The sequence below is a fragment of the Manduca sexta genome, chromosome 20 (assembly GCF_014839805.1).
Source record: "Manduca sexta isolate Smith_Timp_Sample1 chromosome 20, JHU_Msex_v1.0, whole genome shotgun sequence".
NCBI classification, from domain to species: Eukaryota; Metazoa; Arthropoda; class Insecta; order Lepidoptera; family Sphingidae; genus Manduca; species Manduca sexta.
The window spans coordinates 11,421,025-11,437,627 of record NC_051134.1 but is presented as its reverse complement, the minus strand read 5'-3'; positions in this window follow the sequence as shown (position 1 = coordinate 11,437,627).

Here is a 16,603-nt window from a genome sequence, read left to right as displayed (position 1 = left end):
ACAGCTCTCGCCGCGTTTACGCCGAGAGCTCGTGTTCTTGCGTCAACACCGTAACATTCTACGATTATGTATGCTTTAATGGTTGACGGTGTAATTAAGATCTGCTATACCTTCGCAAGATTACTTTCCACGTCAAAGGTACGTTTGCCTGCGTGTTAACATAAAGGTGTTTTCTTTGGTTTAATAAACTTGATGTAAACTCACATGAAGAAGGATTTACCATTTTAAGAAGTTGCGTATAAAGGGATGATAATAGACTAAGTTTTGTTCATGACATCGCCCGCGTAAAATATTTTTTTAGGGCACAAGTCCCGTTATATAATTTCTGTATACAAAACCTATCTGCTTTTCAGGGTCTCAAATTATGTCTTAAAAGAAGGATCGTGTCCTTCCCCCACCCTCCTATCGCCAAATTACTTCCCAACTTTCCCAGTAGTGTCTCACAACTCCCACCATTGTACTATCGGGGGAGGATGCGAACAATGTACGAAATAGCGAACTTCGCCACCCTTATACCCCAATTTTCGACTCACATCACCCCTTATTTTATCTCAAAGGTAAAAAAAAAACTATCTCCATACAAAATTTCATCGTAACCACTTCAGTGGTTTTTGAGTTTATCGTGTTCAGACACCAACGTGACGGGCAATTTGTTTGTACTTAATATGTAAGGATTATACAGTCTGCTAGTAATAAACGAGAGTATTAAATAATTTATAGGTACATAGTACTATTCACTATTCTGCGATTTATTTATTTATAATTAAACAATCTAGTTGTTACATTATAACTAGCTCTAATAAAATATAACAGTAACAATACGTTGAAATTAAACTAATTTTCGGATTCTATCCCGGTGTTATTATTTAATTTTCTCCCGACGTTTCGAAGACTTTGCAGCCTTCATGGTCACGGGGGGGACTGCATGACCATGAAGGCTGCAAAGTCTTCGAAACGGCGGGAGAAAATAAAATACTAACACCGCGATAGAATCCGAAAATTAGTTTAATTTCAATGTCTAACATTCGCGTAAACATAAGAAATCATTAAGTAACAATACGCTTAAATGAATAAACATTTTAAGGTGTCACAGCATGCAATGACAAAAAAATAACACCAGTATTAATATGAACTATACGTAAACCATTGAAGTGTATTTTTTTACAAATAAAAGTAGCAACTACATTAAATTTAAATTACTTCAAAGAAAAACAGGATGAGGACCATATGATGTTAAAACAAATTTGGGGCTTATGCGTCTTATATAACAATTGCGCACGACGCGTTTAAAACAAAAGTAAAATACACGTCTTCGGCTCGTAAAAAAATACCTTAGGAATAATTATTTCATTAACAACTAATTAACATATTATGTATTTATATAAAAAAAAAAAAATCAGCCGCATAATAATTATCAAATTTATTTCTCGGTCCTACAATATTCTGTCTTCGTGTAACCTATTAAGAAACAAAGATAATTTACTATTTGTTTATAATACTGACGCAAGCAGAGCTGATAACAACTACTGTTGTAATAAATAAGTCACTCACTTGTGAGGATCGGACAGTTATTTCGAGACGGTTGTTATCTTGCATCTTCGCCAGAATGTTTAAACTTCCTTTACAGCTAGATAATTGAATAATGACTCTTTGTTTGAAGGCTTTGGCGTTAATGCACAATTTGTATAAGCTATTGTTAAATATGGTTTCGAACTTATTATGGAGGGCTAGCCAGGCCGTTAATCTTCACTGGTATACTTGTTCAATTACAAGATGTTTTGAAACAGTGATATTCGGTATGGCACATTTATTGAAGTTTGAATTGTACATGCAGTAAGAGTACCTATATATAATAGCATAGTATATATTATACTGGCATGGGATTTTATTCAATTAAAAATAATAGGTACTACACGTAAAAAAGGACGAGAAAGGATAAAAAAATTAATGTTTTATCCAAAATAATACGTTTTGTGAAATACCAGAGATTGATTTAGAATTCACCTAAAATGTTACGCGTTTGACCTTAATGACATTCGTTGGAAACTTCGACACGATTCTGTAATATTAGATAAGGTTCATTGACATTTTGAAACTGTGGTCCCCGACCCAAATAGTTGATAACAAATCTAGAACATAGACTCTCATAATGCAGACTTACTGTTGTTTATTGAATGTCTTGTCTAACTTTTGGGTGATATCTGTGTTTATTTTTACAGCTAAAATAAATCACAAGTCAATAAGTTACTTACAAATATTCAAAAACAACGTTGTTAATAAGTATGTATCAAATTGTTCTACAGTTACTAGGCATTTTTATTTCATTTGTTAAGTATATTTTTATTGGCGATTAAAAATGAACTAGGGGTGAGAAAGCCCTATTAATTGAACTATATTATAATTTTTCAAGGTTCCAATGTTTTTAAAGGTCGATTAGTCAAGGTTATTCAAATTTTAAATTAATTATCGTCAAGCAATAATTCTATACACATTTTAGAGAAAAAATATTCTAACTTAACACATTACTTATTCAGAATACATTTTAATAATGGTACTTGTTGAATTTTTCATTAAATCTGACATTTTATCCAGACGAGAATAAATTTTATAACTCGGGCATAACCCTTTTTGCTTATTCATCAATCTCAGCAATTTGTCTGCACTCAACGAGTTTTTCATACTTTACAGGCTGGTAGCCTGTGTAAGTGGTCAGAGAAAAAAGTAATATCTACATTTAATGGAATAAGCTGGCTCTTTTTACTTTGATTTTATGTAAATATTTAGAAGAAAATATTTTTTTTGCTGTCGTTACTGTTAGTAGCATAGTCAGTTTTCAAATTTTTTAGGCGCAGTGTAAACCGTACTTTGAGAAGATGCTTTTAATCATGTTGCTTATAAGTTAACTCATTCCCATACCTCAAATCAGCATGTTTTTGTAAAACGTATCCAATATCTATCAGGATAAAATAAATTTTCGCGGACACACATGAGTTGTATCGTCCAATGCACACTGCGGCGATTATCCGTATTACCCGCATTCCAGCCGGCTTATCCGGACGGGTACCATGTCGGTAACGTGGCGCGAAATGGAAAGCTCACTGAACCCTCATGGACATGTACTCACACAATCACTGATAGTGACAGCGTTGGATGTACTTTTGTCGACTTTACTATTATCTACTACTGTCTGTATATTTCATTTCAAATTATTAAAATGTAGACACCTTTTACTCGATATTTTACGAGCAGCCTGTATAGTGCATCAAAAATGGTTTTTCCCTGTTATTTTTATTCGTCTTAGTACAATTAAATCATGTAAATGTGAAAGAGGTGTTGTTTGCGGCTTTGTCCGTATGATAATGCCTTTTCCGGAAGAAATCTCCCTAAAACTTTATAGCGATTCATCACTTGTACGACGAGGGCGACATCTATTTAAATATCAGATTAAAAAATATATTATTTCCCATGAGAGCAAACTACCGGGATAACAATGAGCCTATGTGTTAATCTGGTACATGGTCTACCCCTATATCAGATTCAGTCCAATCCCGTTGAACTGTTTCTGTATTTAGTTTCAACAAACATACAAACAGCTAATTTTCACAAACTTTTGCACTTATAATATTAGATAAATAAGAAATAAGGCTACTAACAAAAATGTAAAATTTACCTGCCTAGCAAATTTAGCTGTAGAAGTTATATTTAATAATAATTTCACATAAATATTTTTTTAATATAATAAAAAAGGATAAAAAAGCACGAGCGAGTGTTTGATATTTGATTTTAATTTCATAACATCCCTAGAGAATACAGTGAAATTGAAAAGTCTATATTGAAATGTGAATAAAAGTAATGTAATATTAAAATATATAAGTGTTTTGTAGATATATATGATTTTCACGAAAATTTCCACAATAAATTCATAATATGACAGTTATTAAGTTTTCCCATTAATTTATACGAATCGTCTGGCGCGTTATACCAAGATACAGGTATGGTATCAATTAAAATTGTCGTACAAAATATTAAGTACTTATAAAAGATTGTGAAGCTGTTTCATGTTTGGAGAGAGATTAATACATAATAGTTGAATAGATTTGAATGATTATTGTTTCTTATTAACTTCTTTTGTAGAAATAAATAACAGAAATCACATTGCTTATTTATAAAGTAGATAAATTAACAATGAAAACGTGATGTCTGCTGGAAACGTCCAAATGTTTGTTTTGTGTATTTCATGATTGATAACGTGATATCAACAGCAGTGATATGAACGTTATTGCGTCTTAAATGATTTAGCGTCGGTTGATATCAAAGTTATGATTTTTATAGCGTTGTTATGTCCTTTACATAACTTCGTATTCAATGGTAGGACATTTTTGTACACGAGTGTTAAACCCGCCATTTTACCCACGTAAGTATGTATCGTATCGCATTCCAGGATCAGCGTGTATATATGCAGTTGCAAACATGTCGGCATAATTATATTGCTGGTGAGGGGTAATCAACTCTCGTAAGTTGATACTCTTGCTGGAACCTTACTCCTTTTATCATCAAGTGTAATATCACTGTGCCTAACCCGTACAAAAAAGAATCTTAATTAAATAACGTTGCCATTAATCGTGATTACACTTATTTGTTGAAAATCGACAATAAGTCACAGTGACTCTTCTCAATAAATAGGTTAAAGTAAGTGAGAGTCGATACCCTAGTTGGGTGTGGAACGCACTGCCGAGATGAATTTCTGCAGATTAAAATCCCATGAGCACGCTCCTCTGATTTTTTAACATTATGTGTGTATTCTTTGTGAATTATCGCTTGGTTTAACAGTGAAGGAAAAGATCGGGAGGAAACCTACATACCTAAGAAGCTTTTTAGAGGCATTTTGAGTGTGTGTGAAGTCTACTAATGGGCTAGCGTGGTGGTCTATTCCCTCAATAATAGAGAAGGCCCGTGCCCAGCAGTGGGTCAATATATAATACAAGGCTGATATTATTATATGAGTAAATATTGTAACTTTTTTCTTAAACCAAATTTATCATTCGACTCAGCTGCTCACTCCTTCCGAAGTACAGCCGCGGTGCAACCTATTAATAATCCAGCAGTGTTTGAATATGTATGATGCCAGGTCGACGCACGTGACATCGCTTCCAAGGTACTAAGTTAGTACGTTACACATGAATAATAAGCTGTAACCAAGGCAGTTTGGTTTTACTGTGAAGTTTGAATGTTTTTAAGAAGTCAACATAGTAACAATTTGGATGAAATTTTGCACATGGATTGACATTGTCTTGGATTAAAATATATTATATATTACTTTTGGCTAAGGTCGCAGGAAGTCGCTATCCAGCGACTTCCTGCGACCGCAGGCCGCTTCCAACAGGTCGACGTGGAGATCCTTGGGGGAGGCCTATGTTCAGCAGTGGACTTCCTGTGGCTAAGATGAAGATGATGATGATGATATATCACTTTTATGGTAATTTGGTCTCGTAGGAAATACTTGAATTTTGATGTAATTTTTTAAGTAGATATCTCTGGTTTCGTACAAATGGGTGTATGCATTGACACGGTAATTTACAACCGTTTTCAATAATTGATCCTAATCCCAATCTTCAATCCGATTCGGACAACGAAACAATCAAAAACTCATTTGTAAGTATGTCAAAAAACTGTTCTGATTGATTTATTTTTGAGATAGATGTATATAAGCGATTGGGATCTGTTATTGAAAATGGTAGATAGAGATTTTTGTAGGAGCAATGTCTAGTCTTCTAACAACTCTGCCTAATTGCGAACTAGTGGTCTAACTACATACTTTCTTTCCTTATGTTCTTATCTATTGTACCTATATACTGTGCTAATAAATTGTTCAATCCTCAATTGCTTGGGCGCTTTTTGAAAAATGGCATCATTAGTTGAAGGATTTACATGAGAGATAATTACTTATTAGATTAGTCTAAGTCAACAAGACTTAGATTAATTTTAACTTATATTAAAACAGGTATACTGTACATGTTTCAAAATTTTAATCGAATCAAAATATCCAGCCTTCAAAATGTGTCTACATACACGAAAACTTTTAATTGGCGTTCTGACGCTATAATAATTTTACATATTAATAATAATAATAATAATAATAATAATAATAAGTAATTTATTGCCTTTCAATTAACAAATAATAACAACAAATTAAGCAAACATAATATTAGTGAAAGACAAAAGGAAATGACTCAGCGTGTGCTGACCGAAACCAGAGTTTAGATCAGCGCTGGTTTTCAGTCACTCCTATCTCCCTATGGTCTTGTGCGGGAGTTAGCGTAATTAATGGCGTAATTGCATAGTATTAACTGTTATTTTTCTACAACCAATAAAATATTTAAATTCGACTGTTTATTCTCAGTAGATGTATGAAACAGTATACGTCAATAAAGATATTTTAAATAATGAAAATTCGTGTTCTCAATAACAAATTGCGGTGTTCAGAGAAACTGTTTCTAGGTTAAACCACGATATTGAATTACAGACTTTACTTGGAATTAAGTTATAAATGGCCACATATCTCAATGCAGTTCGTACTGTCGTGGCAGGTTCATTGGTCGAGTTGGCGGGTACTCCTGATGTTCTAGCCAGAATACAATTTTCATGCAACTAGCTCAAGGTTAATGGGGCATTGGTTAGGACGCGCTACCTACACGCTGGAGCAAAGATACATATTTAATTGGTTCGTGTGGAATATTGATCGCAGGAAAAGTAGAAAAATGTTTGTTGATATGTTTTTAAATTGAAATATCTTTTTTTGCTAAATCGGTATAATTTCTGAGGTTACAAATATAAAAAACACGAAGAATTGAGAGTCCCCTTTTTGAAGTCTTTTAAAAAAGCGGTGCAATTAACTCCTTCAACAAGATGAACTATCAACATAATACAATTGATTATACTTATGAGTAAATTATATTTTCCTATAGAAGAATATGGGCCAATGCACAACGGAAATACATTGCAATGTATTTGATACTTACAATAAAAATGATTTTCCTCCCAACTTTATTTCAGCTGTACGGTGTAACAAATTAAGCTGTTGATAAGGCTGATGCAGATCTAATCGGTCACGTGGCGTTCGCAGACATTACAATCGATTTGTTTATGTAACAGCATGCGTCACAAACGCACAACCTTGCGTTAATACCACATTCATTCCAAGTTTAACTTGTGTTAGGAGAGAGCAACCAGGTAATACAAGTGCACGAGTGTGCACTCGTATGGAAATTTTAACTTAATTTATTCCTTCTTTGCGAGCATATAAATGAACTGCTCTAAACAACAACAAAAAAAGCAATTGTATGTTTTTCTTCTCTTTATCATGTACTGTAGTCTATACCTTAAACTGATTTTGAAAACAACAACACCAGAGTTTCTGGCCTGTTCTTCTCTGATGAGAATTGCTTTCCGAATTGGTGGTAGTTAATATTGACGGAATCTAAATAATGTATAACATTTTACGGGTACAAAATAAATCATTTCATTTTATTACGCCGAAAGTATTTTTTATCTAGAGGAAATTTTAAAGCTGGTTATTGGCAAAGAAGCTAGTATAATAAAAATGTCGATCTGGACGGTAACCTTAATGTAACAATAATAAAGTCGATCCGAAATTGACTGTTAATTTGGTCTACATTGTGATATTATTTTGGTGTAATTGCAACGCTAGGATGTACAATGGTTTATTTATAAGAGTCACAATATCTAAGAATTCGAGGGCGCGAAACTCGTCATAAAAAAGAAAGGCATGTTAGACAAAATAAGGATGTAGAGCAAAGATTTTATTTTGGAATAGTGAAACTTTACGTTAAGTTTAAACTCAATAATGATATTCAAGAAATTGGTTAACCTAATATCGATTTAGATTAAGGCCTCGAAAACATGGTTTGTGGAGTTTGTGATATTTTAATCGAAGCCAATTTTTTGTTTAACCCCTGGATATTTAAATTGAAAACCGATTTCGGAGAATCCAAAGGCGGTTGAGAGTCGGTTTATATATTCTATATATTCGTGTATATGATGAATTATACCGGTCCATATTGACATTGCGTTAATAAATGAAACTACATTCTCGTTTTCACCTCTGCCAACATTGTGCCATTTTAAGTGAAACTTATTTGCTCGATAGTTACACTATTTTATTTCACAGGGTTTGAGTAACTTGTTGTAAAGTGATATTTTCAAGAAGATAAGTATATGGTTTCGTTTAGTAACGCATGTTAAAAGACCCTGTATTACACTCAACTAACAAGAGCTCTAGGCATGTGAATTTGAATGGCAATGATAAAGCATATTTGAACGCCACTGCATCTATTTGTAGTAAAGATAATACAAGCTGATTCTTAAAAGAGACACTAACATTTCAACAAAGCAAAAAATATTTCAAAACATATACCTTATACAAATCTGTTTGACTTGAACAATTACGTGTTGACCTTAAATCTAATTAGATTATTTACATAAAAAGAAGCATCGGGGGCATTTCGGTGCAAACAAAAATGGAATTGTTAGCACGAGTTTACAAATAAATTTGGAAACGTCACAAAAGAACGAAATTGTATACCCGAAATTTACAAACAGACAGCGTTAGAATTTAGATTAAAGAAGTCTCTGTAATGCCTGTAGTTAAGAATTTTGGGTCACGGAAATTCATGTTTTTTTTGAGCATAAGCCTTAAAGAAATAGAATAGGATTATGGATGGGATGATGAAGGTAATGCTTGGGCTTCCTGAGATATAGGGCTTTGCTACAACATCATGGATAAGGTTTATTGTGAGTAGCCCCGCCGTGGTCAAATCACTTTTTATAACATAAGTCTTCAAGAAAAAGAATAAGATTCTGGGTGGGATAGTGAAGGTGGTGTTTGGGCTGCCTAAGATATGGATCATCACTCTAAGGTTTATTGTGAATGACACTGCCCTAGTCAAATCATTCATGCCGTTTACAGCCCCGCTTTACAACTTGCGTCTTAGTACTTTGTTATAATTTCTTACGGTGTAACATGATATTTAAACATATAATAGGTATTCGTTACATCATTGTAAACCATATTTCAGGGAGCGGAAAGAGCATTACAATAAATACCGAAAATTATCGACTGCTTGAGACTCGTAGGTACTCGGGTTATGATAATTTTCTATACATTATGTAACAAGGTCACTGACTTGAATAATTTCGAGTGACTTCAATTAAATTAATTAGTTCAACAGAATTATTAAAATACACTACGGAGTTGATTTGTATATGTGAAGAGGACGTCGTCACCCTGGAGTCTAATACTTAGCCTCGGCCAAGCCATTGACGACAACAATCCACATACGATAATTAGCTATGGATATCATTTTTTTTTATACTTCCGAAATATGAAACTGGATATATCATATCTTAGTCATCATTGTCTTCTTCAGTTTTTAGATGTCTCCTGCTGAATAAAGTCCTCTAAAGATTTCCAAACCTACATTATACGTCCGAAATACCTAAAGTGAAAAATATTATGCACATTTAAATTTAGGTTTCTAATTTATTATGTATATAACTGATTTTAGAATTAATAATAATTATATTTGAAACAATAAAAATCTTAAAAGTTAAATCACTAAAAATTAATAGTTGCATTTAATAATTTAATAAAACTATTAAAAAATGGGTAAAAAGAAAATTTATTAAATATGATTGTTAGCATTAATTAACTCTAGATGTCGCAACCCTATCCAAGTAACAAGTAAGTATATAGCTCTCACTAGTTTTATTAAATCTTGATTTGAAGGCGGTATTAGGTTAAGATCTGTAAAATAAACTTTCACATATAATTATCTAGGCCTAATCTCTAAAAAGTGAAGGAGAATCAGTTGCAAGTGGTTATTTTTAAATAGAAAACACTTTCATAAGGATGTTTTAAAAGGTAGGTATAATTAAATTGCTGTCGATCTTAAAAACTTTGTAAAATATTATTTATACTATTTTAAGGTATGCTTAGCATTGCGAAATTTGTGTCTTTATAATCATTAGACATTACAAATTACCATTTTTTTTAATTTAATATATATCACAATTGTGAACATGTGAACAAATTTAATTAGCCTTGATTATTTAATAGGAAATGGATTCAATTTTAGACTTCGAATAATAACGGCCATCGGGTGAAACGCTGAGGTCAGCTACAATTTCGTATAATTACATAATAATCCGTCATTTACAAGGCCTGTGATTTGGCTGAACACTCATTATGCCTTATTAATTTTAATATGCATAATTGAAATACGCATAATCATTGGCGTGAGGATAGTCTGTGCACATTTCGAATCAGTTAAAATGGGACCTAATTTCGGCTTTGTGCAAAAAATAATTGGTGCTTTAGTTAGGTGCTTAGCTATTTGATGACTAACTTTGGCTTTAACCAATGGTCTATGAATGAATAAAAGAATAAGTACCAAAATATTGCCTTCATATGATTTTATAAAAGATACTCATTATAGTACATCAAGTAGGCATTGTCAATTTTACGATTTCAGTTTTTGTAGAGCTGTTGAAAGTATGTATTTGATTGGCGTGATATCAATTAAACATAAAATCGATTCCTAAATATTTTAAACTGGACTGGAGTTAATAGTGGGTGGTTGAAATTTGATTTTTGGAAAAATGCGAACTTTTTTAATCGTCGCTTTAAAAAATGATTGTCTTATGATAAGCCGTTAGTAAATTTTGTAGACGGCATGTTAGTCTGCTATAACCAATAAAATATTTTAAATACTTTGGAAATGTCAGATAGACATACCTATCAAAGAAAATATATCTATTTACAGGATTACCTAAGGACTTTGTAATGAGCGATAGATAACGTATTGATTGTTTATCTCCTCCTATAGTTTTTATCATCTAAAGACCGATAAAAAATAAATCCATTGTAATTTCATTGCTATTTACTCGATTAATGTTTTAATCCTAATTGGGAAGAGAATAATTAAGTATTATATAATTATTAGAAGTACCTTTATAGTAATACTCTATATTATACAAGAATAAATAAAAAAATATCAGAAATAAATAAGCATTGCTGGATATATTTCATTTTTTTATAAATGAGGAATATTGGACAAAAGTATAGACCACAACACGCAATGTGAAATTAATTAAAAACTTAATAATCAGGTAGTACTTTGTGTAGGTTTTTTTAAACACAATTTGCCTGGGATTGGCTTGGAATGCACTGACAGCAAGCAGGTGGTCGTAAACTAAATTAAATGACTTATACAACATGGTTGAAAATGAGAGCGGGAACTTCACATTGGATCACTCTAATAATGTTAGCTGCGTGTTAAATATATGCAAAAAATGTTGATAATAATAATGATTACGTTATGTATAAGATTTAAAACAAAACTCGTCCTTACAAAAGTTACTAAGTCACCTCAAACTTATGTACAAACAAAAAATAGTTTCTAAGTTACACAGGGTTGGATCTTTTTTCCGATGAGTTTTCTGACACGTTTTTGTGAACATTTGAGTTGCGGTGGCAGATTTTATTGCCAGATTAGAGCCAGATTGTTTTAGTCAAGAATGCTAAATATATTTGCAAATACCTTTTGAATCGTGGCATTTGAACATATAGATTGCAGAAAAGTAATATTGTTAAACACTTCAATAAACAAATTGTTAATTCAGGGATATTTTTGTATTGTGATTTTTAGCAAGAGTTGATAAGTATAGTATCAGATTTTCCTTGTTTATCTCTGCACCACCTTAAGATAGAAAATGTGCTTGACATTAAGTCCGTCTATATACTTCTTCATAAATAAATTGTGTATAAATAAATAAAATACATTCTGTGGTGGTTTAAAATTCTTGGTCTATACACTAACCAAAGAACAAAAAAGTGAAACTTGTTTTAGGATTTTGGCGCCGTTTTTATATTTAAATTTTCTCCCGACATTTCCAAGACTGAAGCCTTCGTGGTCTTCTCGTCAAAAGCTACAATAAAAAAGTAGAATAATTTTAAAATGTTGATAGATATTGTATCTTTGATTTTCGGGCGACTAACACCTCAGTCCGCCCCGTGACCCGGAACGCTGCAGTCTTCGAAACGTCAGAAGAAAATTAAAATATAAAAAACCGCGATAAAATATGAAAAATAGTTTTATTTAGATGTTTACCATTCGCGTATACATAAGAACACATTAACAAAAAAATAGAAAAAATATAATCAATTATGTACACAGTATTTATATTAGCATCATCTTTATTCTGTTAAATTATCTGATGTGAACATAAAATTTATTTAACAAGATGGCACCTGTGCTACATTTAGATTTCGTTTTCCTTCCTTGTATAAGGAATAGATTTATTAAAATACAAACTAATTTGCCCGAGATCACTGTGTAATGATGATTATGGTTATAATTAAAACCGATGAGACGTATAAATGATATTTTATCCTGTCATGGAATTGTTTTTGGTATACCTTAACAGGCGACGCGCAGTTAACCTGTTGTCGTCTGCACTATATACTATGAAGCTGGCATCAAAGACGCATCAAATGTCAATTATATATTTTTTGTCATATAAACATAAATAACAATAATTTAATGATAGCGCCCAGATAAATCATTTATACTTAGATATATTACTTATACAGAAATTACTGTAAATTGTACAGTTACTTACGCATTGCCTAAACCATCCTTCAATAAGAAATTAATAAAGATATAAACAGCGTGATTGATAGACTAGTTATATAGATAAAAAATATGATCTAAAAAAAAAATTGGTGTAATTACTTCCTCTAATTCTAAGATCCTATATAAAATTTTGCATACTGTCGTAACATGTATATTTAAAACTATAATTTATAAAATGTTTTCAGCAAAATAAATTGATTTAGATTTTGACAGTTGAAAGGGACTATTAGTAGTTCTCGTCAAGAAGCTGATGGCGTCTAATCATAGTGCAGCTTAAATATAATGTTACTAAAGAGAAAACAAAACAAATAAAGTATTTGGTCGCTTCACAAAAACAACATTAACATTTTAGACTGTCTACGAAAATACTTGAAGATCGTTAAGAGCTGAGTATATTGACACTAGGATACAAGTCTGCCTACGCTACACTCTCGCAGAAAGCGAGCTCTATTGTAAATGTTACATACAGTTGCATCTACCATTCCATTTGTTTTCATTCATTGTTCGCTTATTGTTACGAGTACTGCGAATGCCAATACTCTGAAGAGTTGTTAGCGAACTAATATGCGATGTTTGAGAGCCTTTGTTCACGTCAAATTCAAACAGGAGAGGATTATATTGACAATAGATTGGATAAGGATACAATGTTATATATAAAGTTAATATGGCGGCACTTTTGTTTTTTTATATTGTTTATATGAAGGACGGAGTACAAGATAACTCTTGTTGTAATAATCTAACGATTACTAGTACAAATGAGGTAATTAATACGCACCCTTAGAACTAAAGGGACCTAACTCAAAAGTTATATATTTCCTGATTTTTTTAAAAATCGACCTTCCAAAGCATGTTCTATAATCCTGCTACGAGAACAAGACAAAATGATAGATAGAAATAGAGTTTTTCACCTTCGACAAGCGGCCAATTCACAGACAGCCTTTTAAATTATTTTCAAATCTTTTTATTCGTTTCCCGCAAATCATCTTTTTTGAGTTAGGGCACGATAAATTATGTATTGTGAGGCAAATCTTTTTATAAAATTAACTGTCGAACTGAGAAATAAGAGCCTTATTAGGAACTAATTTCTAAGCGAAATAATCGTTGTATCTACGGATTTTTCCTGGATCAACAACACATTTACCTTTGTTACAATAATATGGCGGGAATTATGTCTCGTTGCAAACGTATTGTCCTAGATTTATATTGCGTTGTTTATATTGATAATTAATACCGATGTATTATGAATTCTATAGGATAATCTATTTATGGATGTTATTATCCTTCCTTTAAGGTACTTAAGTCTGGCATTGGCAAGCCAGGCATATGGTATGTATCGTAATTTTTTTACAATTCATTAAACAAAAACTACTACATCTTTTTAGAATGTTATATTATGTGGATACGTTTGGTGATAAAATATAATTAAGGTACATAAATTTCATCCTAATTAACGATAAACGTAAAGGACGGCTGCAAAACCTAAAGGGATACAAGAAAAACCTGTTAACCCACTCGTGGGCAAAATACCAACGAGTGACGAAAAGCTACAATGAAATACAATATCCTAAGCCTCGATTGCAAAATTGACGTATTTATGTATGAAATATATCGTTCAACTTTTCAACTACTTCAAATATCGAATAGAACAAAGGAATAACTTACCCGATATCCCGAGCGTCCAAGGAGTTGATGGAGGAGCGCGGCACCAGTGGCCTGTAGCTGGACCTCGTCATCTTGAAGCTTTGGCACCAATCAAACAATCCTATTCAGTACATACGCTGCATTCACATATCATAGCATTAATTATAACACGTTTATTAATTGAGCAAACGACGCGGCTGACGGCCGACAATGCATGCGAACAACTGATTAACATTGTTTAACACACATGTTTACAAGTGCCGCCCATTCGCTGATAACTCGTATCGCATCGAGGACGGCCGATCTACTTATCAATAATAATAATAAAAAAACTAAAATAGATAACAACTTGCCGAAAACGGCTACTATTTACGTTCTACAATGTTGTGAATGGACCGATCAATAAAATTAAAGTTGGGGTGAAAGCTCTTGGAACCACGCCTCGAGGGCCGGTTCCGCGAGCTTTACGAAAACTAATTTTAGCGCCATCTATCGACGGTTGATCAAATTTAATGCGTTTGTTGGACGCCACCAGCTCTAATTCGGTTGGGAATTCGACAGATACCCACCTGTTGATATTGGTATTGATTTTAGGATGCGACTTTAAGCTACGTTAAAAATGGAGTGGGGAGGTGAAAAAAGGATTAATTTTTGTACAGATTATTCGCCGAGCTCTTTCTTTCTATCAAAATTTTCATAGAAGGCGAGCGTGTCGCCATTTTGGAAACAAATTATGATTACGACACGTGCTTTTATAAATCAAAATATTTAAACAGATTTTATTTGCCAGGCTTAGGAGTCGGACTCAAAACTTCACTATAGTTTTAAGGCGCTGCTATGTGTTTTAACAGAAAAAAAAATATTGTAAAATCGGTTTCATAAATGAGAAGCAAACAAAAATTACTATGTATACGTATAAAAGTTTCTCAGGTATAAACAACAAAAAGAGTTTTGATTTAGGTTTTGTACCTTGTCCTGCCGTTAAACTCAAGCATTTCTGTAACCTCATCGACCTAAGATACCTTGAAGTTAAATACTGTTTTTAAGATTTTTCTGAAATTGCCGGAAACGCGTAGGTATCCTTTGTCAGAGGCGCAAGAGCGTGACCGAACAGGTTTTATATTTAGCGTGTTGCGTGACGGCTCCAATCAGAACCAACTTGTAAGTTATTACTTAGTGCAATGCTCCTTTGGTATTGCAAATTAAGATACATTACAGTATATAGGTATACCTATTCCAGTATTCTTGATTATAACATTAATCAAAGATAATCAATATCTACTGAATAGTAGGTATTTCTTTTGATCAGCTGTGACTATGACGCTGTCTAGCTAGTGTCAAATAAAAATAAAATATCTAAACAGTATACCTGTATAGGTAAATAATCATTGGTGGCGTAATAATTGGGTGGCATGTCGGGCAAAACGCCACGGGCCCTCGGGTTCAGGAGGCGCCAAAATTTTGTAAATGAATTGTAAGTTTATGGGTATTGGGACTTAAAAAAAAAGGTCACCGCAAAATATATAAACGGTTGAAAGGCTAACCGATTTTAACGACATTTTTTTTCGATAAATTTTGACCAGTTTGAAGACACAGAAAAAAGAGTAGATTTTAAATATAATAAACTAAATGTCGCTAAATGCAAAACATGTCGCTTAAGTCAGTTTTTCAACCGTCGATATAGATTGACTAACTGATTACGCCACTGGCCCATAGATTCATATTTTTGGACCTTCAATTGTTGTCGTCGTCCGTTTAAAATAAAAAAAAAAATACGGCATATATCATTAGGCTCGTGCTGCGTTTTATTCTCAGCAAGCAAGTATTTTTGGGATATAAATAGTTTTAAAAATATAATCTGACTCGAACTGGATTTGTGCTCGAAATAGCGATAGGTGCGCTCGTTATCTTTTGGAGATATTATCAAGTTTGGTTGTACTTGTACCTTTCCCTATCTCCAAGGAGAAAGGTGTGACGATATCTATGTCTGTGATAATGATATCTATGTTCTGTTGAGATATTTATTTATTGCAAACACATTTATGCGATTGCCCACACCTATTGCAGGAGTTAAATTGTTGTAAGAAGTGGAAAATATTAAAAAAATATTTCAATGAGTTAATAGAGTCAATGATACTCTTTTAATGAATTCATTTTATGAACCTAGTATTGACTATTTCAATTAATAACGGATTATTAAACAGTTTTGTGATTCAATAATGTTTATAAAGTGGCTTACTGTCAGAGTC